Source organism: Moschus berezovskii, chromosome 14 (assembly GCF_049115385.1).
Source record: "Moschus berezovskii isolate FMDL1 chromosome 14, NW_MosBer_1.0, whole genome shotgun sequence".
Lineage (NCBI taxonomy): Eukaryota > Metazoa > Chordata > Mammalia > Artiodactyla > Moschidae > Moschus > Moschus berezovskii.
In genome coordinates this window covers 40,108,654-40,132,500 of record NC_142473.1, presented here as the reverse complement: position 1 = coordinate 40,132,500, position 23,847 = coordinate 40,108,654, and the positions used below count along the sequence as shown (strand labels likewise).

General features: G+C 42.5%; 1 protein-coding gene across 15 annotated transcripts in view; it reads right to left on the bottom strand.

Moving 5' to 3' along the window:
- SOX6 (SRY-box transcription factor 6) overlaps positions 1-15,354 on the bottom strand; it is a 734,686-nt gene extending 719,332 nt beyond the window's left edge. For 3 of the 15 annotated variants that reach the window (XM_088843068.1, XM_055423307.2, XM_055423317.2), the window contains exon 1: positions 14,889-15,354. The gene's annotated coding sequence lies outside the window, so the exon portion shown is untranslated. The other 12 variants (XM_088843064.1, XM_088843060.1, XM_055423313.2 and 9 more) reach the window with 4 other exon arrangements.
- Positions 15,355-23,847: the final 8,493 nt, after the last annotated feature.

Genomic DNA, 23,847 nt, shown 5'->3' with positions numbered 1-23,847 from the left:
ATAAAATTATATTTCTGTTTTTAAATTACCTCAGATACAAATTTGTGAAATAAGCAAAAGTAAAAACTATATAATCATAGTCTCATAAAAGTTAAAGGACATTGATACAAATGTCCTATTTTCTGAGATTTTAATAGAAGCCAGTGTAGGCATAGATCAAAAAGGAAAATGAAAAATCCAAATACATGAAAGTGGTGCTAACAAAATTTAAAAGAAAATCAGCATACAATATGAAGGGGTATATATTTTCACATATAATTTACTTGCACAGTTCCTGATAACATTAATGAGTTTTCTGTGTGGACATAATTGAAGAAATTAGACACGAAACTTCACAACTAAGACATGACTAATTATGATGAGTGCATTGGAAAAGGTCCCAAAGTGTCATATTAAAAGCTGAGGTATTTTTCATTCTTTCTCTGCCATGCCATACATAAGAATTAAGAGTTGCCAAGTTCACTAGTCCCACCCAATGTAGGTTGCTATATACATTTTCCTTGGAGAAAATAAGCCTGTTACAAATTACTATGTAATTTAAAACACATAAGCATTTGGGGTACATAACCCTACCTTAGCATACCTGTAAATCACACAAATCTATACAAAGAGTACAAATGGAGGTATTCTCTGAACTGTTGTCTGTAAAAGTTTAAAGGGTCTAACCTCAAAAAAGCTGAAAATTTCTTCTAATAATGTCTTAGCGTATTATATTAAAATAAAAATTAAATATAGGATGCAATTTTAGTTGGTTCCAAGATTAAAATTCTTTTTTAAACCTCAATATATCTATTTTCAGTATGTATCTTTATAGTGGGAGAAGACTACACTTAAGAAATTTTAAAATAAACTATATCTAATCTCCTGAAATAAACCATAATAGAAAATAATATTTCAAAACAGAGTGTATATATTTGTATAACTGAGTCACTTTGCTGTACAGCAGAAATTGGCACATTATAAATCAACTATTCTTCAATAAAAACAAAAAAGGAACCAAACTGAAAGCCACTGCTAGCATCATTTTATATTTTACTTGTAAATTCAAAATTCAGAAGTTGATTAAATGGAAACAAATGAAAAAAAAAAAAGAATTTTTAAAATAGGCCAATTTTCCTCCAGTGTATATTTGGACCTTCAGACTCAAGAATAAAAAATGTGCCTGATATATATGGAATTTAGAAAGATGCAAATGATAACCCTGTATAAGAGACAGCAAAAGAGACACAGATGTATAGAACAGTCTTTGGGACTCTGTGGGAGAGGGTGAGGGTGGGATGATTTGGGAGAATGGCATTGAAACATGTATGTTGTCATATCTGAAACGAATCGCCAGTTCAGGGTCGATGCATGTTACAGGATGCTCGGGGCTGGTATGCGGGGATGACCCAGAGGGAGGATAAGGGGAGGAGGGAGGTGGGAGTGGGGTTCAGGAGGGGGAACTCATGTACACCCGGGGCGGATTCATGTCAATGTATGGCAAAACCAACCAATATAATATTGTAAAATAATTAGCCTCCAATAAAAAAATAAATTAAAAAATGTGCCTGAGACTCAATTAACTAATATGCTACGTTCCAAGTTTGTTAAACTTTGTTCACTTGCTGTATTATTTCAGTTTTTATTTTCTTTTTTGCTTGAGTTTTTGTTTATTAAAGAACTCAACTGAAAGTCCTAAAGGAAAATGTTCTTTTAAGCATCATAACTAATTTAATATGACTAAATTGTTTTATAGAATTTTCACATCGTTTTTCCTCTTCTTTACTCAGCTTCAGAGCCTTTCTTTTTAATGAAGAGATTTCATCATATTTTTCATGCTGTTATCAACACTTCAAGTCTACAGCATGCCAAAGCAATAGGAAGGAAAACAACAGGTTAAGGCCATTGAAAAGAGGGCCATAACTTCTCCAGCCTATGTGACCATAAAGCCCTTTTCAGAAAGTGATTATGTTACAAGGTCATATAAACTGCAAAATTTCAATAGGTGTATCTAATTTGGAGAAACAAGCTACTAAACTCCAGAAAACTTCCAAACCAAAAACAGCAAATAAGGCTTATAGCTCAGAGAAAAGGCATTCAGAAAGTTATTAGAAAACGTGAGACCCTAGATTACAAAACTATAAAGGGTATTTAGCATCCCTATTTGAAAGTTATCAAGAGTAGAGAGTGGTTGCTCTGCTACTACTATTTCTGGTACTGATACTGGTTCACCATCATCACTGTATAATAATAATTTGTATTTTTTCCCAAAACTTTGAATCACTCTGAGGATTCATTTATTTTTACATTATCCCTCAATAAAAAAAAATTATGGAATATGCCAACTTGATAGTTGGAAAACTCAGAAATAACACCCAGATCTAAAAATTTCCAGATATTTCCCTTTCTCTAAGATAATGGCCAATTAAAAGAAAAAATTTTTTACAGTGTAAGATACAAGATTTTATTAAGTTATGCTCCAGATCATCAGCTTAAATATTAACAAGCCATTTATTTTAGTTGTAATACTTTGTCAACATATTCAAAGGAATCAATAATTTGAAAAACTTCTCTGTATCTTAAAATATACTCAAAATATCTCTGACCACAAAACTGAGCTAAGAAAGAGAAGTTAAGAGGTTAAATCAGCAGAGGTTAAGCTGCTGGCTTATGGCCACTTCACATTTATGATAGACAAGGTCTTTCTAGAATCACAAAGACACAAACATGAAACATTTTGGTATCAAATGACTTACAAAATAGTCAATAATACCATCAAATGTTTCCTTCATGTCCAAAGCTCTTCAGGATGCTACTTCAAATAGGTTATTCCTAATTAACCTTTATGACACAGCTCAAAGACCAACTCCTACTAGAAGCTTTCCTTGACATAGGTACTTTCGCTTTTATACACATCTCCATTATAGCAACTAGTACACTGCATAGAATTACATATATTCATAACTCTTCACTAGGATCAATCGTGCATTTTCATCTTTGTAATCATGTAATCAAGTGGTTCTCATCTTTTCACCATCAAGTATCCTTTTATTAATCCTCCTTCATAAAACCCATATTTTGACTTAGCCACTGAAAGCCTCAGGAAGGTTAAAAGTCCGAAAATACACAGAGGGTGATTGAAACAGTGTCATGTTTCAAACTTGCCATATTTATTATATTATAATTAAATTATCCCCTAACTGTTTAAAGACATATAGAATGTCTAATATGTATGACATTATAATGTCTAGACATATATAATGTCTAACATATACAATCCCTATAAAGACATATATAAACTGACATTTAACGCTTCTGATCACCATGGTATTGTTCAGCTACATTCAGTATATGGAAATGCAGTACTGGTTTGGCTCTGGAAGTAAGTATGAAGATAAAATAAATGAGCACTGACATTATATAAAAGAGATTGGGGGGGGAGAAGAAGGTCAAAAATGCCAACCCTAGTTTATGACACACAAGCTTTGTTTACAGTGAATAATATCCTGAAGCAAAGCTCAATTGAAACATTTATTCCTATCAAGTAGGAAGTTAGACAGTATGATTGGTAAGGTTATCTACCCTGTATACCTTTTACTGAATGAGGCAATCAATATGAAAGCACTTTGAAAACTGAGTTCTATAAAACATATGAGAATTAAGGGCCCTTTTCATGCCATGGTTCCACTGCTGCTGCTGCTGCTAAGTCACTTCAGTCGTGTCCGACTCTGTGTGACCCCATAGACAGAAGCCCACCAGGCTCCCCAGTCCCTGGGATTCTCCAGGCAAGAACACTGGAGTGGGTTGCCATTTCCTTCTCCAATGTGTGAAAGTGAAAAGTGAAAGTGAAGTCGCTCAGTCGTGTCCGACGCGTAGCGACCCCATGGACTGCAGCCCACCAGGCTCCTCCATCCATGGGATTTTCTAGGCAAGAGTACTGGAGTGGCTTGCCATTCCACTACTGATTACTTATAACTATTGTCGATTTATCCTAACACAGTTGTCTAGAACTGTTCTAGGCACTTCTATATACATTATCTTCCAACTTAATCTTCCCAACAACCATATCTGATAACTTCTATCACAATCCCCATTTTAAATATCAGGGGGACTTCCCTGGTGGTCTAGTGATTAAGAATATGCTTTCCATTGCCAGGGATACAGGTTCGATCCTTGTTTGGGGAACAAAGATCCCACATGCCTTGCAGCAACTAAGCCTGCATGTGAAACTCGAGAGCCTGAACTCCCCAAAAAAGATCCCAAGTGCTGCAACTAAGACCCAACACAGCCAAGAAAAGAAGAAAAAGAAAAAAATTTAATTAGGAAATTGAGACCAACAGAGGTTGCATATATTTTCTAAGGTCACACAACTAGTTTAGGAATTAAGACTTCAAAGAAAAGATTCAAGAAATAAAATTTCAGGTTTAATTTTGATATTTGCACATGTAGGTCTGGCATTCAAAAGAAGAATGTTTCCATTTTTTCTTAAAGTCAAAGCAAAAGAAAGTTGATTAAGATGTATATATTTGACATACAGAATTTCCAAATGTTAATCACTGAAACACATAACCAAAGAAGATTATAAAATCTCCTTCTTTGTTGGCTTTGCCAAAAAATAATAATAAGAGAGCTTCTTAACTGATTAGAATGGAGAAATACACCCTTGGAGTAGGGAGAATGATGACCTTTCAAAATCTCTTCTAGCCCTTAGAATTGGAACATTCTCAAATTTGAGAGCCAGACATCCAAATTCTACATTTAGTCACTACTCTACCCAAAATCTGCAAGACAACTAATGAATAATTCTCTCTAGGAAAGAAAGAAAGGAGCATGTATTACTGTGAATATTTCATATAAGAGGAAAAGCAATCGATAATATAGCTTGCCAGAGATTACACAAAAAGTACACATAAAGCTGAAATCAGAAGCCAGATCTGTATAATTCTAAGTACAACAGCACTTCAACAGTAATCGATAACATGTATTAGCTATTGAGCTTAGTGTTTTACATTTATTTACCTCATTTAATCCTCACAATAACTTTATGATATAGGTATTATTATTACTCTCATTTTAGAGATGAAGAAACATAAGGTGAACGATTATACCATGCATATACTCGGGGTAGATGGGGTAGCTGAGTTCTCCTATATAGAAAGTTCAATGACCATGGATCAAGCTGGAGACTCTTCCTGAGAAAATAATAACATTCCCACCCTTTCTTTTCCAAGAAAGAACAACAAACTATTCTCTCCCTATTTAGGAGCATTCTTCTCCACTTCTACCAATGTCCTGCTTAGCACCACGACAATTGTGCCTAAATTTCTCACCTATCAAATATCAAAAATCTTCAATAGAAGAGAAAGTTCTTAAAAAGTAAAAACTTGAGACTTCAAAAATGCCCTTCAGGTTTCCCTGGTGGTCTAGTGGTTAAGAATCTGCCTTGCAATTGCAGGGGACACTGGTTCAATCCCTGGTCCAGGAAAATCCCACATGCTGCAAGGTAGCTAAGCCAGTGCACCACAGCTACTGAGCCCATACTCTAGAGTCCTCAAGCCACAACTACTGAACCCGTGTGCCACAACTACTAAAGTCCATGTGCCTATAGCCTGTACCCCACAACAAGAGAAGTCTCTACAACCAGAAGCCCACACACTGCACTAGGGAGTAGCACTCCCACCACAACTAGAAAACAAGCCTGTGCACAGCAACAAAGACCTGACACAGCTAAAAGTAAATACTTTCTGTTTAAGTTGCAGAACAGAAAATAATATATGTTTAAAATGCCCTTCAGGATATGCACTTAGTAAGCGCTCAATCATGTTGCCCAATGATCTGTTTGTAAAGTATAAAAAGAACTATTTGTAACCATGCCTCAGAATGAGTCCCATTTGAAATCTATGCTTGTCATTAAAAAATAATCTGTATAGGGGAGTTTAGGGGAGAACGGATACATGCATATGTATGGCTGAGTCCCTTTGCTGTTCACCTGAAACTCGAAACTCTCAAAACATTATTAACTGGTTATATACCCCAATACAAAATAGAAAGTTAAAAAAAAAAACAATCTGTGTATATGTTAATCCCAATCTCCCAATTTATACACTACTAATATATAACATTGGAGAAGGAAATGGCAACCCACTCCAGTGTTCTTGCCTGGAGAATCCCAGGGACGGGGGAGCCTGGTGGGCTTCCATCTATGGGGTCACACAGAGTCGGACACGACTGAAGTGACTTAGCAGCAGTAGCAGCAATATATAACATAGATAACAAATAAGAACTTACTGTATAGCACAGGGAATCCTATTCAATACTCTGTAATGACTATGTGGGAATAGAGTCTAAAAAAGAGTGGATAGATGTATATGCATAATGGATTTACTTTGCTGCACAATGGAAACTAACGCAACCTTGTAAATAACTATACTCTAATAAAAATTAATTTTTAAAAATCTGTTGCATGCTTGCTTTTCCACATATTGTGCTTGCATAGTCGTGGAAAGTAAAGCATCTTTAACTTTCTTTGTCAAATTTTAAAGAATTGCTTTTCAAAGAAGCAAAGAAATTGTGCTCAGTGAAGTCAAAAATCACAAACAGCACTAACGTCCATTTTTGCATTTGAATGGATATATTAAAGATAGACAATTCAATTTGTCTCTTTGAGTAGAAACAACAAGTTATTGAACAAAGGATAGTTGATCATTTAAAGATTTGTCTTGTGAGATTTTCAGAGAAGAAAGAGATCAAGGGAGAATCTGAAATGAGAGAATACAGAATGTTTGCAGAGACACTAATATGCACATCATAAAAAGAATTTTAAATTTACCTTATGTTTATTAAGCTTATTTATACATGTCATCACTGAAAAGCATCAAATAAATATATTTAAGTAAATTTGATCCAAAATAATTTAAACATAAAAACTCTTGAAGGATTTCACAATATCATGTTAGGCTTCTTCAATACATAGTGCTTCAATTCAGAAAAATCTTTTAATAGCTTTATAGACTAGAAGAGCTTAGTAAGTAAAATATACTAGTGAAGTCCTTACCACATGCATAGAAAGAGAGCAAATACAGAAATAGAAAATCTAGAAAATTGCAAAGCAGAAAATTCAAGTTAATTACCAAAGATGCAAATTTTCTAAAATATACACAACATTGGACTACCAATTGTTAGACTTTTTTTTTCAGTATCTTATCCCCAAATAACTACAGGTTACAATGCTAACCTAGTTCTTTATAAATAAATTCAAATGTCTCCCTATAATGCAGAGATAACTCTTTAGATAAACAAAGATTTCTATAGTTTCAAATAACTGTTTTTCACTTGAAGTAGTATGAAAGAGAATGCCACTATGCATTTGCATGCCTTTAAAAGGTAAAGAAGAACATTTCAGAATTCTTTTAATATTCCGAAAAGGATTTTTCCAATATTATGTACTGTAGAATATAGTGGGGATTACTAAACATATTGGCATTATAAAACAGAAATAACTGGGCAGTTGATTTTATGTAGTTTACTAGTTTACAATAGATAACAGCATCTACAATTAACCTCAGGAAATAATTCACATCTTTACTAAAGATGAAAGTTTTTTTGAGTGAATAGTAAAACATGAGTGATATATAAGGGGTCTTAGAGGAGCAAGAAGAGATTCTGAATATAAACAAGCCATCATTCTGGTAAAAGGAAATACAAACAACTAGAATAAAAATAGTTGATGCACAAAAGCCATAATGAGGGGGTAGCTCAAAAAATAACTTCTACTCTGAATGGTTTGGATGAAATACAAATTATCCACAGAAAAGTGTGGACTGGCATAAATGTTTGTACAAAATTATAAGTGTATTTCAAGAAGTATGCAAGAGGCAACCGCTTGCATGATGCACAAGGTCCCGGCAATGCTCTGCTTAAGTGCTAGTGCACAGAGTCCAAACCACTGCATTTTAATTACCATGCAGCCTCAGATATATTGCCTTTGATATGGAAATGTTCTTGTTCTCTCATCTTCACATATGGTCTCATGCACAGAAATCTTTATCTGATTCATAAAAAATAAACTAGAATCCAATCTCAACACCTGACCTCAGTGCTTAGAAGTTTTTTACTAAGCATGGTGTCACTATAAAAAGAATGGCTAATATTAGTGTAAAGTTGGATATTTTGAGCAACGATATGAAGGATTTGCAGTTAAGAACTGAATCGATACTGTTTCTCTGAGGTTTTAGGGTTTTGAGGTCCCTTTTTTGAGACTACCACAGATATGAGGAAAAACAGACCAGCAGCCTTTTCCAGAGGAGAAAGTACATAGTAGACTTACATGATTTTTCATCTCATAATCTCCACCTACACTCTCAGTTGATATTTTTATCCAAATTATGACAATGGACATTTAAATCTGAAAAGCTCTATTAAGAACCATAACACAAATTTAAAATTATTTCCAGTTTGACTAAAAGTCTAAACAAAACGATTAGCTGAAAAACTTTTACCCTCTTCCACAGAACAAGAAAAAGGAAAAACACACTTCGTATAAATGTACAATGAGTATATAATGAGAGAATGATTAAAGTTTCTGATATGACTTATCAAAACAATTAGTTTTCAGATCACAGTTGAAGAACTTCAAGCGAAAATGATATGCTATACATTTAAAATGTGCTAACAATTAATAAAAATTGCTTTTCATAGACTATACTGGAGTACCAGTTTGTGTTTTTGTTTTACTTGAGTATGTTGATAGGGGACAGTCAGTAGAAAATGTGGGGACAGTATAAAGACACAAAATGTTCAATATATTATTTTCGTTGTTAGGAAAAAAAATAATAGGGGAGAGTTATATTTCTTAAACAAGAAGCAATCCAAAGGCAAAGAGAGTCCATTTTCTGCTCTAAAACGCAAAACTATTTGTTCATTCTTTTAGCAAGTTTTTATAATAAAATCTGTTCTCATTACATCTCATATACCTTGATAATTCTGAAATAACGTAGATTAACTTTTTTAAAAAACAGTAATATGACCCATCTAACCTCATGACAGCAGATAATACATCCCATCTGCAAATCATCTTGCTGAATGTTATCTGTGTTTTATCATTTCTAGTACCTGTCTGTGCCTGATATGGTACTCTCAGGCACATTAGCTTGATGGAATGTTTCATTTGACTTCAAAAACATCAATTGATATATATGCACCCCTAAACTATATTTAAACAGATAGCTGTTACAACAACCAAAATTTTAATTGTACTCTACTGTACTTTTACAGAATGCTGTTTGTAAATAGTGAAAAGGTATATATCAATTATCTCACTAACAAGAGAATTCTTTCAAACTTAGAGATTTATAACCTAACAATACAGAAAAGTATAGAAAATATTAAAAGTAAGGGTTAAAGCCAATGTACATTAAACTTTGTAAAAATAAAATTCATTTACTCCAGTATCTAGTATACTACTTTGAAGAAGATTTTTTGAATGTCACTAGTTTCTTCAATATAAGATATATATGTGTAAAAATTTCATCAGTGACCAATAAACCAATAATTCCTAAAAGAAGTCAAACAGAAACAGCAGAAAATCTCAATAATGCTACCAAAAATTATCATTTATGTATTTAAAGAAATATATTCTTAAAGCCTTATAAGAGAAAGATTTGCTAAATAAGTTAACATTTTAAATATGTGCTTTTCCCTTACTAAGAAAAATATCTTTCTACTGCTAATGAAAAAATGTCCAGCAGACAATATGAATGTCATTTCTTCTAGATATTCAGTTACTGAATCCATTACAGAATCAACTTAAGATATAGCTATTGATAGTGCTTTATTAATTTTTTTACATCTACCTTTCTTTGTAGTATAATGTTGGGCACTGTGCTTACACAGTATACTATTACAGGAGCTTGTATCATGCTCCCTAATAATAAACTTGCAATTTATTTTGCATTTTCAAGAATACATATATACGAAGAGAAACTTCCTTCTTATTCCAAAGTAAAAATTAAGAACAATAAGTACAATAAACAATATTTAGTTTTGCCACTACAAAAAGAATATGCTGGGAGAAACGAGGAAAAAGGAGGTGGCAGTGATGCAAGACAAGCAACAGAAGATGCTAGTTTGCCAGAGGAATTAATGACCTAGCACTTGTCTAGATCCTGGTCACTTACTGCCCTTGGTCATAAGCTAGATCTAATATGTGTAGTGCACACTTACTTGCTTTCAGAGTCTAAAGGTGTTTTTTTTTTTGGTTAGTGTTTGCTGTTCTTGTTTTAGAAAGGGACAATCTCTCTTGATTTATGAGGTTTTCAAAAATGCAGGAGAAAAAAATTTACATGCCATTTGGCCTACTGCCCATGCACTTACATATGTGTATTCAGGAAGATACACTCAAATATACACAGATAATATATTTATGGTCTGGTACAGTAAAAAAAAAAATCAGTCATAACTTTTTCCCTGCTGTAATAAAATAAAGTATTTCATTGATTCAATCAAAAGCAAATGCAACTAAATAAGCCACGTCCCCACCATCTAGAAGAAAAGTGCACCCTTGCTGCCACAGACAAGCTAACTCTATCCCACTGAATTTGTGGAAGGTTTAAGATGTTTGCTTGTTTGTTTTCAAGTAAAGAGAATCTACTAGGTATTAGGAATATCTGGGTGGCTTAGAAACAAGGGAAGAAGGGAGAGTGATGAAAGTGTCCAATGCTGAGTGTTGAATTCCATGGTTATTGCACAGGGTGATAGCAGGAAGCTCATGTTCATGACTGCAGACATCTGGTCTCTTCCAGAGAGCGCAGACTAAAGTTGACCTGAAGCTGGGGTCTAGAAAGCTAGGCAAGAAGCTCAGGCACCAATCTGGGTACAAACAGAATAGGGCACTGCTCCTAAAAACCCCAGGCTGAACAAGAGGGAGACAGGGAGAGAGCAGATATTTACAGGTTCGCCCGCACAGTGAACACTAGCAGCCCCAAGTGGCTAGGCCTGGAGGGGGGAAATAGAAACTGCAATCAGAGCGCATACAGCAATTTGCTGAGACCTCTGGGGTGGGTGAGGGAGGAAGCACAGAACAGGTGAACAGTCCAGCTAGAAACTGAAGCCCCTACCCAAGCCAGGATAGAACGCCAAGTCTGCGCTAGTCCTACTGGGACAGTGCAGACTGAAGGGCACTAGCAGCCCTCCCCCATGGGCGGAGTGTGTAGAGTAGGTGTAGTGCCAGATTTACTCTGCATCCCCTCTCCTCGTTCAGCACGCACCCTGCCGCTTGTCGGGTTTGCCTATCCAACCAGTAGTCTGCCCACAACCGAAAACTAGACAAGAAACGAGAAGCGGAAAGAGAGAGAGAAAGGCAAGACTACACTGTCACAGTCTTCTCTAGTGCCAGGGCCTCCCGAAGGCTGTCCTGGTTGGTTCGGCCCTCCCACGGGAATCCTGTAGCCTGGAACGGTGCTGAGTGGACCCAGCTCCGCCAAGCCCGTGCCTATGGGCCTCCGGGACGAGGTGCTGAGTGCGCAGGCTAATTATACATGTGGCATTTGGGCAGCCGACTGTCCAGTGACACCTTACCTTATGAGGAAACGTCAACCTCAGCAACTGTTCAAAACAAAATGCCATCGCAGGATCAGCTTCGCCGGCTCTTGGCCGGTTCGGGATTGCTTTTCCCACAGATTTTCTCACTTAGCGCAAGAATGTGGCCTGCGGAGGCCAGTCGTGAGCTGGGCGGACCGGGGGAGAGGGAGGTGGGGACAGGCGGGGCGGTCCTTGCCAGGTGTCCATCCTGTCCCCCCTCACCATGGATCAGCTCTCGGACCCGACCACTTGACCTTTTTATTCACCAAACTCACCTCCTAGAAATAGACTGGGCGGGGCTGTGTCTGTTCTCCTCGGGACCCGGGGAGAAACCTGGGCATGTGACTATACAAGGCAGAAGGGAGGAGACCCTAGGGAGACAGGGAGAGGGGGCACTCTCACATCCCGACTCCACTGGGTTGTTGGCTGGGCCGCCCGGCCAGAGCCAAAAGCCCAGCCAGCCGCAAGAGTGCGCGCCGGGGTCAAGCGCCCCGGACACGGACGTCATCCCAGCGCCCCATTGAGTGTGACGGGAGGTTCGGAGCCCAGCCCAGTCTGCCGCAGCAACGGCTTTGGGCCATCTCGAGACCGAAACTTCAAGTTCAGCCCTCCGAAGAGGTCACACACAGAGAAGCATCCGGGGACAACCCATCTCGCTAACAGCCCATCCCCGCCAGCAAAGTCGAAGACTTTTTGTCCCCAAATAGGGGCAGCATTCAATATCTGGCAGTTTTAAACGTTTCAAAACTTGGTCAGCCTGAGAGCTTTTTTAAAAAAATTTAAAAAACAAATAAAAACCTCAAAACACTCCAGCAACAACCACCTTTTATCTGTTCCAAACACACCGATTCTCTTTTTATCTTAAAGCTGCGCGGAGCGCCCGGGAAATAGCCCAGGAAACGGAGCTAATCTGTCCTCTGCAGCCCGACTCTGAGCGCCCGAGCAACCCCGGCAACCTTTGCACAAGCCTCTTCCCTTTTCTGCCCGGCCCTTTAAGGAGAAGAAAGCAGCTCCCTCTGGGAGCGGTCAGGCTCGGGCTGGGCCCGGGGCGGGTGGCAGCACCGCCCCCGGGCCTGGGCCGAGCCCCAGAGCGGCGGATCTCTGCGGATCTGCGGAGTGGGCAGCGGGCGGCGGGGCCCGGGCAGGGCGCCGAGAAGGACGGAGGGCGCTGGCGGGGCTCAGGGACGCGGGGAGGGGAAGAAACGCGCGGGCGACTGTGCTCCTGCAGCGAGGACTCCGAGGCCGAGTCGGCTCCGGGAAGGGCTGGGCGGCCCCGTCACACGCGCCCCCGCCGGCCCGGCACCACCGCCAGAGCGTCCGAGGGAAAAGAGGGCCACGGATTAGCGCTTGGGTTTCGGATTGTCTCGGAATTCGATTTGCTTATTCCTAAAAAGATCATTCAAAGTCACGTCCAAAAATGAAGGATGGGGGAAGAAGGGAGAGAGCGCAGGGAACTGGAAGCAACTCGCACGGGGTCCCGGGAAAGTTGCGGCGGAGCGGCGTTGGGGTGAGGGTGGGAGGAGGGCGCGAGCTGCTTTTCTAGCGACCCGGGTTTTCTTTGAGCTCTCCTGGTAAACTTCACGCGGGCAGACAGCGCGGAGGAGATCCTAGACTCTCGCCCGCCCTCGGCCACCGTCAACCCCACAAATAGCCAAAGTTTCCAAACCAAAATGGGGGTGGGGTGGGGGTAGCGTTTAGGAAGCCCAGAAACCCGGCAGGTCCTCCCGACCTCCCGCACCCCGACCCTGGGTAATACTGAAGCGCTCCGGGAAACTGCGACGTCGCAGTCAGTCACACGGCGAATCACCCCAACACTTTTCAAGAAAACAAAATATTCGCTGGGAAACTTACTTTGCATTTAGTCTCTATTCTTTAGGGGGATGCGGTTTAGGTCGGCTCGTGAGGGAAGCTCGTTTTGTCCAGGTTGGATATTGTCTACTTATGGATCAGCCCTTGGGTGAGGGTTTATTTTAATTTATGGCTTATGCATTCTTTTAAGGTCGATTTACATGACCTCCGGCTACAACTAAGACAGCCGAGGAAGGCACTCCAGTCGTCAGTCGGCCAAACCCACAATTAAAACAGCCCTCCCCCTAGACTTGGAGTGAGTAGGACTCTCTCGGAGTAGGCTGGCTGCCTGCTTTTCTTTTTTTTTCTCTCTTCTTTCTTCGCTTCTATTCTTTCCTTCTTAATTTCTTTATGCCTTTCTTTTTTAATATCACAAAATAAGATGTGATATCAGTTTGAAAGTTTCGGAATAACTTTCTTCAAACCCAAGCCTGCAGCGATAACGAGAGACACAGCGCTCACAAAGCCCTCAGGATGCTGCCCTCTTGTGGGCACAAAGGGCCTTTCCACCCAGCGGTCCCATCTGAACCCTCACACAGCACAAACGCATATGCTTACACACACACACACACACACACACACACACACGGGGGGAGAGAGAGAGAGAACACTACACACGCAAGCACACGAGCTTCCTCCATCACACACTTGGCGCAAACTTCAATGAAATACCTACCTCAAACTTCATGAAGACTTAAAAATTCATTCTCTAAGCCACCTGATTCTTTTTCATAACATTCCCAGTTATATAGATTAGAGTATCTATACGGGGAGGCGGAGGAGGAGAAATAAGGTGGGCCGAAAGGGCGGACAGATTTCCGGACGAATACTTAGGATGGCGATAACAGCTTTCTGTTGTCAAAGGTTGCGTTGTCTGTCTCTCTCTCCTGCCCTTTTTGCCTTAGTGTCCCACGCACGGTTATCTACAGCTACAACATGTGTTTTCTCCGAGTGGATTTGGGGGATAGGGGGGTGGCAAGAAAACCAGAAGCCCGCCACGCAGATCTGTCACCGCCTCCGGAACAAGGCACAACTCTCCGAGAGGGGGACGCATCCTAGGGATCCGCGCGTCCACCGGCGAGCGGCAGACGCTCGGGCCCCCTTCTCAGCCCCTACTCCCCCCTCCCCCACCCCCACTGCTGCGTCTGCCCCACGGAGCGCCCTCCTCCCGCTCCTCCTCCCCCTCCCCTCCCCAGCCAAGTACGGAAACCCGCCGGGGCTGGGCAGCCGTGGCTCCCGGCAGCCCGCGCCCTCGCGGGGCTCCGCGCGCTCAATTCTTGTCCGACCCCAATCCCTCAGTCCCAGCTCAGTGAAACTAACCCTGAAGCTGCCCGGAAGGGCAAGAGCGGAAGGCGCTGGGGACCGGCGGCCGGGCCCGGGGCTCCTGCCCCTGCCCTCTCCTGCTCCCCAACAGGTAGCTCACGAATGGGCCGCGCGCGCTCGCTCTGCCTCCCTCGCTAGATCGCTCGCTCCGTCCCGGTTACCTGGGCGGGCTCCAGGATGGTACCGCACGGGAGGGCTCCTTGTGCGCTGCGCCGCGGGAGTAAATGGCATTAAAGAAAAAAGGGAAAGATACAAATAAAAAAAAAAATTAAGGAAGGGGAGTCGTTGCTGGGTCAATTAGCTCAGCCCGGGGAGCAAGAGAGCAGAGCCCCCCAGCGCCGCGGCCGGCTAAGCCCGTTAACTCAAGTCTGCGGGGGTGTCCCGCCCCGAGCGGGGGAACGCTGACCCGCAGAAGTTTGCCGCCGGGGTGCCGGGAGGTGCGCGCAGAGCGGGGTGACTAGGGGCTTCCCCCTTGAAACAAGTGAAGGCGATGGTTAGTGCTGTCAATCTTGGCAATCAGTGTGAGCGGCCATGTCGTAAGTATTCAAAGCATTTCCCGTCGTGCAACATCAGAAAGTGAGTGGCCAGGGCATTGATCTGAGCGAGGGAGAGGAGGCAGGGCTCCCCTCCCAGACAACACAGGCAAGATGAGACAAGAGGCGAGGGAGGCAGCGAGCCAGGCGGGGAAGCTGGGAGGGCGGGGGAGGGCCGGGGGAAGAAGGAGGGGAGAGCGGAGGCAAAGGAGAGAGAGCCGGGGAGAGAGAGGGCAGAGACCGGCGACAGCGGAGGCTGGGACTGGAGAAAGCGCCTGAGAAGAGAGAGCGGAGCGACTAGTAGGCGAGAATCGGCAGGCGACAAAGAAGAGGGAGAGTTGAGGTCAGAGGGGAATGGTGACAAGTATTAGGTGGAGAGGAAAAGGCTGGGGAGTAAAGGACCCCAGCAGTGCTATTAGGGCTGGAGTTGTTGGAAGGAGGAGTCTAGGTGAAGGCAAACTGAAGAGCGGGAAAGGTAGACAACTGGGGAGAAAGGAGCAAACTGGAGAAAAGGAGGAAAGAAGGTGGGAGAGAAAATGCAGGGATGGTAGTCCGTGCTTTGAAAAAGTTATGTGAAGAGGATGACGAGTGGGCTGAATGTTAGGAAGTTCTGAGATACAGCACTAGACCACAGAAGAGAGTCATGGCAGAAACAGAGAAGAGAAAGAACAGGGGCTGAAGGAGACCAAGAAGAAGGAAAGGAAGGTGAATGTTAGGATGGACAACAAGGATGAAGAAAAGTAATCAAAAGAGATGCAGGAAGCAGAGATCGTGGAAACATACAGGGTAACAGCATTTCAGTAAATAGAGGAAGAGGACCTTATTTTAAAAGATGGAGGAAGAGCCATTGAAAGAAAAGGAATTGATACAGGAGATTCTTAACATACGTAGGGGGCCATATTCTGGAGGCCATATGGAATATGGAATTTATGGGTTAAAATTATTATGAATAACAAAACGTGTACAAACTACCAAGGAAAAAATTGATTACACCTTTACAATGACAAACTAAATAGTCCCACATTTATCATAGGGTTAAGTTTGTGTTACGCAGAATTGGGTGGGTGATATATGTGTATTACCTCAACTTTGAAGAGGAAAAGATTTGGAGAAACAATTTCAAGATGGGTGGCTGGGAAGTTGTAAACGATGAAGAGTTTCAACCACCCCCCATAAAAAAAACCTACATAAATTAAAGATTCTCTTTGATGTGGGGGTGTAGGGTAGATAAAAGATTTGAAGGTATAGAGTGGCCTAATGGAACAGAGACCTGGAATTTTATCTCAGTGCAAAAAAACCTGGGGGACTGGGAGGGGAGAGAATAATCATGATGTCAAGTAATAGAGATACAGAACAAAAGAAATAGATGAGAACACTAGCTTTGACAACAGCAGACACAGAGCTAACAAGCAGCCAGTGTGCACAAGGTAATGTTGGCCTGCCTTAAGCCAGGCCCAAAGAAATAGATTTGAGAAACTAAAGTTAGTGGAGAGTCCAAATTACATCAAGATTAAAAGCTGAGAGAGGGGTTCTGACACGATCAGTGTAAACCTACAGAGATCTGTGGAAGTGAGGTCCTTGCTATGTAGAAGCTGATATGAAAGGGCCACTTTGAGGCATTACATAAACAGGGAATTTGTGAAAGACGATATGGACAGGAGAGAGGAGTCAGGAATTAGAGCTAGAAAAATCAAGAAGTTAATGCAATCTAAAGTTGCCAACTTGAGGAAGACCTTTACAGATCAAGTGATAAAAAATACAGAGGAGAAAGTCTCATCTTTGTTCCACTAACTTTGAAGAAAATGGAGAAAGTAAGTAAATGCAGAAGAGGTACCAAGCTGAGATGTCTGTTAGTCATATATTGGCTAGTATACTCCATGTTTGGTTTCATATAAACTCCAGACAAGAGAAGAAAGAGGATACAAATAAGGGTCAGGATGAGCACCTGCGATTAGTGGGGCAGAAGGAATAGGCCCGTGCTTATTTTCTATTCCAGTTAGGAAAGACGATGCTTGAGGATTGAAAGCTTGAAGAATGCAAGTTAAAATGACTTGATGACTGTTGGCTGAGAGGACAACAGTCCCCAACCAGAAATCTTGTGTCCCTTTCACCCACAGAGACCTTCTTGACTGGAAAAATTTGCCTGGAGAGGCCAGAGCCTAGAAGCCAGTGAGAAGAATGCCTGGCACCTTTCCTGCCAGCTCCTTCACACCTGGTCCCAAAACTCCCAGGAGTGCTCCTTGACCTCAGAGGCCCAATGGGCAAACCCAGACTGGTGTTTCTATCTTAGACAAGAGTCAAATCTCTTCTGGGTTTTGATTTTGTCTTTGTTTTATTTTGTTTTTGTGAATGAGTGTGGCCTGGCCCAGCTGTCCTTCCAAAGCCTCTCTCTGGCCCTGTAACTCAACTACAGGAGCAAAAAATCTCTGGAAAGCTTATAAAGGGAAAAATCGAATGACCCCTCCTAAATGCCTGAAGAGTTAAAGCAGAGAGAAGAGGGGATAATTTAAGTCCCAAAGCCTGAATTCTCAGGGTAGAGTCACCGAGAGAGGTGAAACATCCCAGACTGAAACGCTGGGGCGCGACTTGGGTTTCTCAAAGTTGTGGTAAGTTTGCTTTACAAGTACCAACGTATGAGTTCTTTAAATCACCCAGCACTGGGAAATCTGGGGAATAAGACAGACCCCGCCGACCAGGTACAAGCTGCTGGCAGAAAGCCAAAAAAAGGGCGACATTATCAAGATCTCCGGCGTCCAAGGCCCTAATACTGGGCCGCGGTGGACCTTCGGAGGAGGAACGCGGAATCCTCTTTAGATTTTATCTAATAAACTGATAACCAAAGTAGATTGACAAGGCGGAACCCCGAGCCAGTCACAACATTAATCCCTAAAGGAAAGAAACTAAAGTTCGGGGCCTCGGTGCCGCACTTCAGGCTGTGCATGGGTTGACACGTGGCCCTCGGGGGCGGGAGTGAGCCCTAAGAGTTTCCTTTCAAGCCACAGGCGCTGCAGTACAGAGCAGGGGGCAAGGCAAAGAGCGCTGCAGAGGGTTGAAGTGCCGGACTCTCCACCTGGTCCGCACTGTCCTGCGGGCTCCAGGAGTTCCTAAAGGAGCCGAGGACACCCAGGCACCGTGGCCAGATCCCGGCACTCTAGGGCTCACTTTCCCTGGGGGTCGGAGCCCCGCGCTGCGCAAGAAGCCCGGCACCGAGTACCGGGAACCAGGGAGGGAAGGAGGGGCAAGCGGTGGGAGCAGACTTACCTGCCCGCAGCTATCGCTGCCTCCGAGCTGTCCGGGTCTCCCTGCGCACGACAACCAGCAAAGACAACTCGGCTTTGCTAAGTTTGGCCTCGCACCTCCAGAGAAGAGGCGCGAACCGACAAATGAAAGGCGCGCTCGGTTCCTGGAGAGAGGTCCCCCTGAACTTGGGAAGGGGAGCGCAATGAATTCTGCTCGAGAAGTTAATATTTAAAGCACCCACGCAAAAATCAAAACGACTGTTAAAGACTCGTATTCTCGCCTTGAAAGTCTCCTTACACCAGCCGGGAGGACAATTCAACTCTACATGACTTCATCCTAAGGTTTCTAACTTCTTTGAGGAAGGGTTTTACAGGTACTGTATAAATAGTACAAATATAAATGTCTTCCAAAACACGGAGAATGAGAACTTTTACTGAAACGAAGAATAAGTGAAAGAGTATAAAAAGCCAAAAAGGAAGAAGTTGGAAACTTTAATTACAGCACAGAGAAAACTTTTAGCAATTGATTTCCTTCAACAGGAATAACAAACACACCAAAGACTCCAGCAGCCCATCGCACTTCATTTAAGTTTGGTGTAACCAAATAACCCGAACTCCCAAATAACAGTGCCCTTGGGACTCTGCCTCAAAGAGGTCGGAACTCGTGTTTCAACAACAAAAGCAAAAGAGCAAACTGTGAATAATGCTCTGCGTTCTTTAAGACGTCATTTTGCAAAAGGACCAGGCATTGTCCCTGGACTTTAAATGGATAGAGAATAATATTAAATTTCATTTGAATCTGCGCATCATCATATTGGGAAGACCACAGCGGTAGCGACAGTAGCAGCAGCAGCACCGCCACGAAGGAGGTGGGGAAAAGTGGTAAAAATGCATGAACTTTTTTCAAAGAAAAATAAAGATAAATCAAAAATAAGTTTTACAGGCATGTCTTTCCTGGCTTAGGAAAGTTAATTTTTAAATGTTCTCCTGCTGTCTAAGGTGCAAAGCCGAGTCTAGGGGAGTGCGTGGCTGGAATCTGCATGCTGATAAGAGAAGGCTGATGTACTTACAGTGACAGAGGGCAGGCTGCGGGAGAAAAGCTGTTTGTGTTAGCCTGCGAGTTACCCAGGGCTGCAGTGAGAGCAGAGGGAGGAGTGGGAGTGCCAGTCTGCGTACACCTTCACCGCGTCTCATTACATCTGCCAGCCTCTCTCTCCCTCTCTTTCATTTCCACATTCCCTTTGTTCCTGAAAAAAAAAAAATCTACACGTCACATCAGAGTCCCCAGATGCAGTCTACACCAAAGAAAAAAAAATGAATAATTCAATCAAACTGTGCATAGTCTCTAAGGCAATAAATCTATTGCACTTAAAGAAACGAAGGGTAATTACCACCATGGAATTAGAATAAGGCCAAAGACCCGAGATGTCGTTAAGTCTCTGGGTAAACTCCCCGGTCAAATAAAGTTTCATTTATTTAATCCTTTTGACATCTCAAATGGAAAGTCAGAGAAAGATTTTAACTTGTTTTAGAAGAATATTCACTTATCTTTAAACACGTTTTTAGAAGGGGGGGAAAAGAAGGAGAAAGCACCTCGGGCGGACTACCCTGCTGAAAAGGCTCCCAAAGGCAGCAGCACAGAGCGGGCACAAACATGAACCAACACAATGTGTCCGTGGAGCCTGTCCAGGGTCAGTTTCTCTGCCACTCCACCCTCCTCCTCTCCTCTCTAATTAGACGAGGATCGAGGATCGCGCTCCACTCTCACCGGCCACCACCGAAGCTCGACTTGAGAGCAGCTGGAATCTGGGAACATTACCTGCAGCACCGGAACCTAAGAAAAATCGCGATTCCCTGCCACCAGCATCCCATGCCATCCCCATGCACCCCTCCAAGTCCCGTAATCATCTACTTCTTCCATCTGCCTAAGAGAAACTGTAACAGGGATTTTTCCCCCCATGACTGAATGGAAGCTCTGTACTGTACCGACTTCTGGATTTGCCCTGGGTTGAGTTTAGGGAATGTCTGGAAAGAAAAAAAGGGGGGGGGGGAAGGAGGAGTGCAGCTCAAGCCTTATCCAAGTTACTCATAAGGCTGTATTAGACAGGAAAGAGCCTACGGGAGAAACAGCTGGGATGCACACTGACTTGGAAATCTCAGTTCTAGGAACCGTGTCTTTTCATCCCGGAGGTAAGATTATGTGACTCTCGCACGTTTATCCTTTTGCTGTCTGTGTGTCTCTCTTACCCACCGGCAGGGATCTCTCCCAATCGGGTCAGCCAGCATGCACCCTACAGAAGGACACAGCACGACATAAGCCTTTCTTTTCCAGGGCTCTCCACTCATAAATTGTGGGCGTCATCGAAACGAGATTAGCAAATCTTTTACCGCTGGCGACAGCCACCAGACCCTCTGTCCCTCTGCTGTTGCACCCTGGTCGCGGCATCTCGGGCTGCACAATGGTCCGGAAGACCTAGCCTGCCGGGTCGCCTGTCCTGAGAGCTCAGGTGATGCAGAGGAGAAGCTCGGCGTCCCAAACGGGTTCCGCCGGGAGTTCCCACTCAATACCACCTCCCGCCGCCACTGTGCGTGCACTCGCACGCACCCACAGACACACACATAGACACATACACGTTTTGCCATTCTGGCCGAACTCTTCATCTAAACTCAAGTCTCTGCAACAGTCAATTCAGTCCGCTTGAGAGCAGCGGGAAAACTAGGATGATACGTGGATGAACCGCAAGGGTGCCAACCGTCCGGCTTGGCCGAGCTCTGTTTACGTGCCTAAGTCGCCACCTTGAGGTCGAGCGGAAGACTGCGCCCGGCTCCCGGCTGTGGAGACCAACCCGGCGGGCACCGGCCCCTCAGTCTTGGCAAATGCCATGGACCGCTCTAAAGAGAAGCAAAGGGAGGGCACCTCTCAAGCGGACTGTCTGAGCAAAGCAAGGCCTGCCCTCTGAGACCCGGGTTGAGAGGAGTAAGGGCTAAAACTGCAGGTTAGCTGAAACCAATAGCAGGGAACCGAGCGAAGGAGCACTCTCCCAGCGAAGTGCAAAACCCGGGACCAGTCTGCAGATGCGAGGCAGGCGCTGCTGCCCTGAAACTTCAAGCCCTAACTCCCAGGGCAGTAGCAGAGGGTTGGAAGCAGCTTCGGAGAGGTGTAGCAGTAGGTCGGGTCCTGTCTGAGGACCAAGCTCCCTTTTGCGGCGACCTCAGCTCAGCTCGGACTGCGTACTCCCACGGGCTCCTCTCCCGCTTGCTCTCTACCCTCGGGGCCGGAAACAAAGGGATTCAACGACGCCGCTAGACCCGAGGTCACTTAGCAGGGGGATTCCAGGATAGAACTACATGGAGAGGGGTGTGCTCAGGCAACCTGGCCGTCTGCAGCGACGACTGGATACTTAGCGCTATAGTAGCCCATTTCTCGGGAAAATAGTGCTTCTGATTTGTCTAACAATGTATTCGGTAAAATAATAGTGATTGTTAATTGTATCAGCGATTTCCAACTTTCCCACCCATACCTCTATTGAAACCGTTTTTCCGCAAACCGTTCTTCCTGTATTCACGTCTTGCATTATAAAGATACCAGGCTTAAGAATACCCTAGCTAAATTCTGAAATAACTTGTGGCTGTTCTTTGTTGTGCCTGGACACTGCCTCCAAGACATGGGGACGTCTGCAAGGCCACTGCAAGTCCCATCTCTTCTGTGAAATGTGCCCTAAAGCTGTCCTGGGAATTTCCCTGTTACTTGGGTACACAGACATTGTTTAATAGTAATGCTTTACAAAAGGAGAAGAATAATTTGATTTATCTCCAGAAAAAGGACACTCAGGAACTATCTTGTGCTATATGAGGCTAAAAATCCCTCCTTGCTAATACCGATTGGGGCCTTTCAGTACTTTGGTCAGAATAACAAGAACAGTAGTAGTAGTAAAAATACATTTTATAAAGAGAACCACAGCGACCTAATGCTGTTGATGGACAACAGGAAATGTCTTTTCAAAGAAGAGAAGCAACAGGCCCCCAAGCCAGACCCAATTCTGCTGTTTCGTACCACAACCTAGCAAATTAACATTGGATTGCTCCTTCACTTGTGTGGAAAGCTGAGTGTTATGGAATACAGTATGGAATTTTCCCAGGGAATCCCAATTATAGAAACACCTGTGCTAAGTAATGCTATTTTAATCCACTATGAAAATCTTAAGTATGTAATAGCCCTCAAATCATCTCATTTCTTAGTCACATGGGGTGGGCCAACCTCATGGAAGACATGCCCCAGAGCTTTATGTCAGGGAGTTTTGCCTTGGTTTTACCATACATAATCCTGACAGTTCATCTCTTAAATGGAAGGGATATATACATGAAGTCTACTGTAACTGGCAGAAACTAAGCCTGGATAGAAACCTCACAAAGAAAAATAGAATCAAAGGCCAATGACTACAAAACTGGAACACATGGCACATGTGCAGTCGGGCACCAATTCCGTGATCTTTAAATCAAATCCTAATAACATAGGAGAAGTTGTCACTGTTCTGTATATACATTTCATTTTACTACAGAGTATCAATGGCAAAATATAGTGAAATAAAACCACCATAAAAAGGAATGTGGTAGAAACCAAAAAAGTATAAACCTCTATCAATTCCCCCCAAAATACACATCAGACCTAATATTTTAAAATGCCAAACCCAATATTTTTGAAATGCTATATGAAAAAAATTATTTATTAAAGTAATAACTTTTATAGCTTAAGGCTGCCAAAACTAATATCACTAAAACATCCATATGAAAAGTGAAATATTTATCAATTATCCAAATGTTTGTCTTATAAAGATACATAGAATTGTTTTTCAAACTAAAAGTGATCTAGATAATTATATAGGTAGGCATGAAAATTATAAAAATCACAGAGAGGAAAAAATATGATAAAGAGTAATCATATGATAAACAGTAGTGACAGAATAAATCAAACACAGAAATAAATTATTTCACTAAAATTCAACATATCCCACATGATAGCATCCTTCTAAGGTAACATGTCACCTTTTCATCATCAGGTAATATTATAAAAGCATTTACATTCCTTCATATGTGCCACTCTCTACTTAAAGAAACATTTACCTCTTCCCAAATCTGAGGTTTACAATTCACTAAGATGACTACCACTCCATTCATTACACATTTAGCCACACTAGAAACAGCTGATAAATCATACAGATCCATTCCAATGCCTAATAAAAGACGAGCAAAGGACACAAAAATAATGCTTTAAAATTGCTCACTGATAAATATCAAATAATAAAACAACAATTTGCTAATATTACCAGTCTTAAAAAGTTTGATCATTT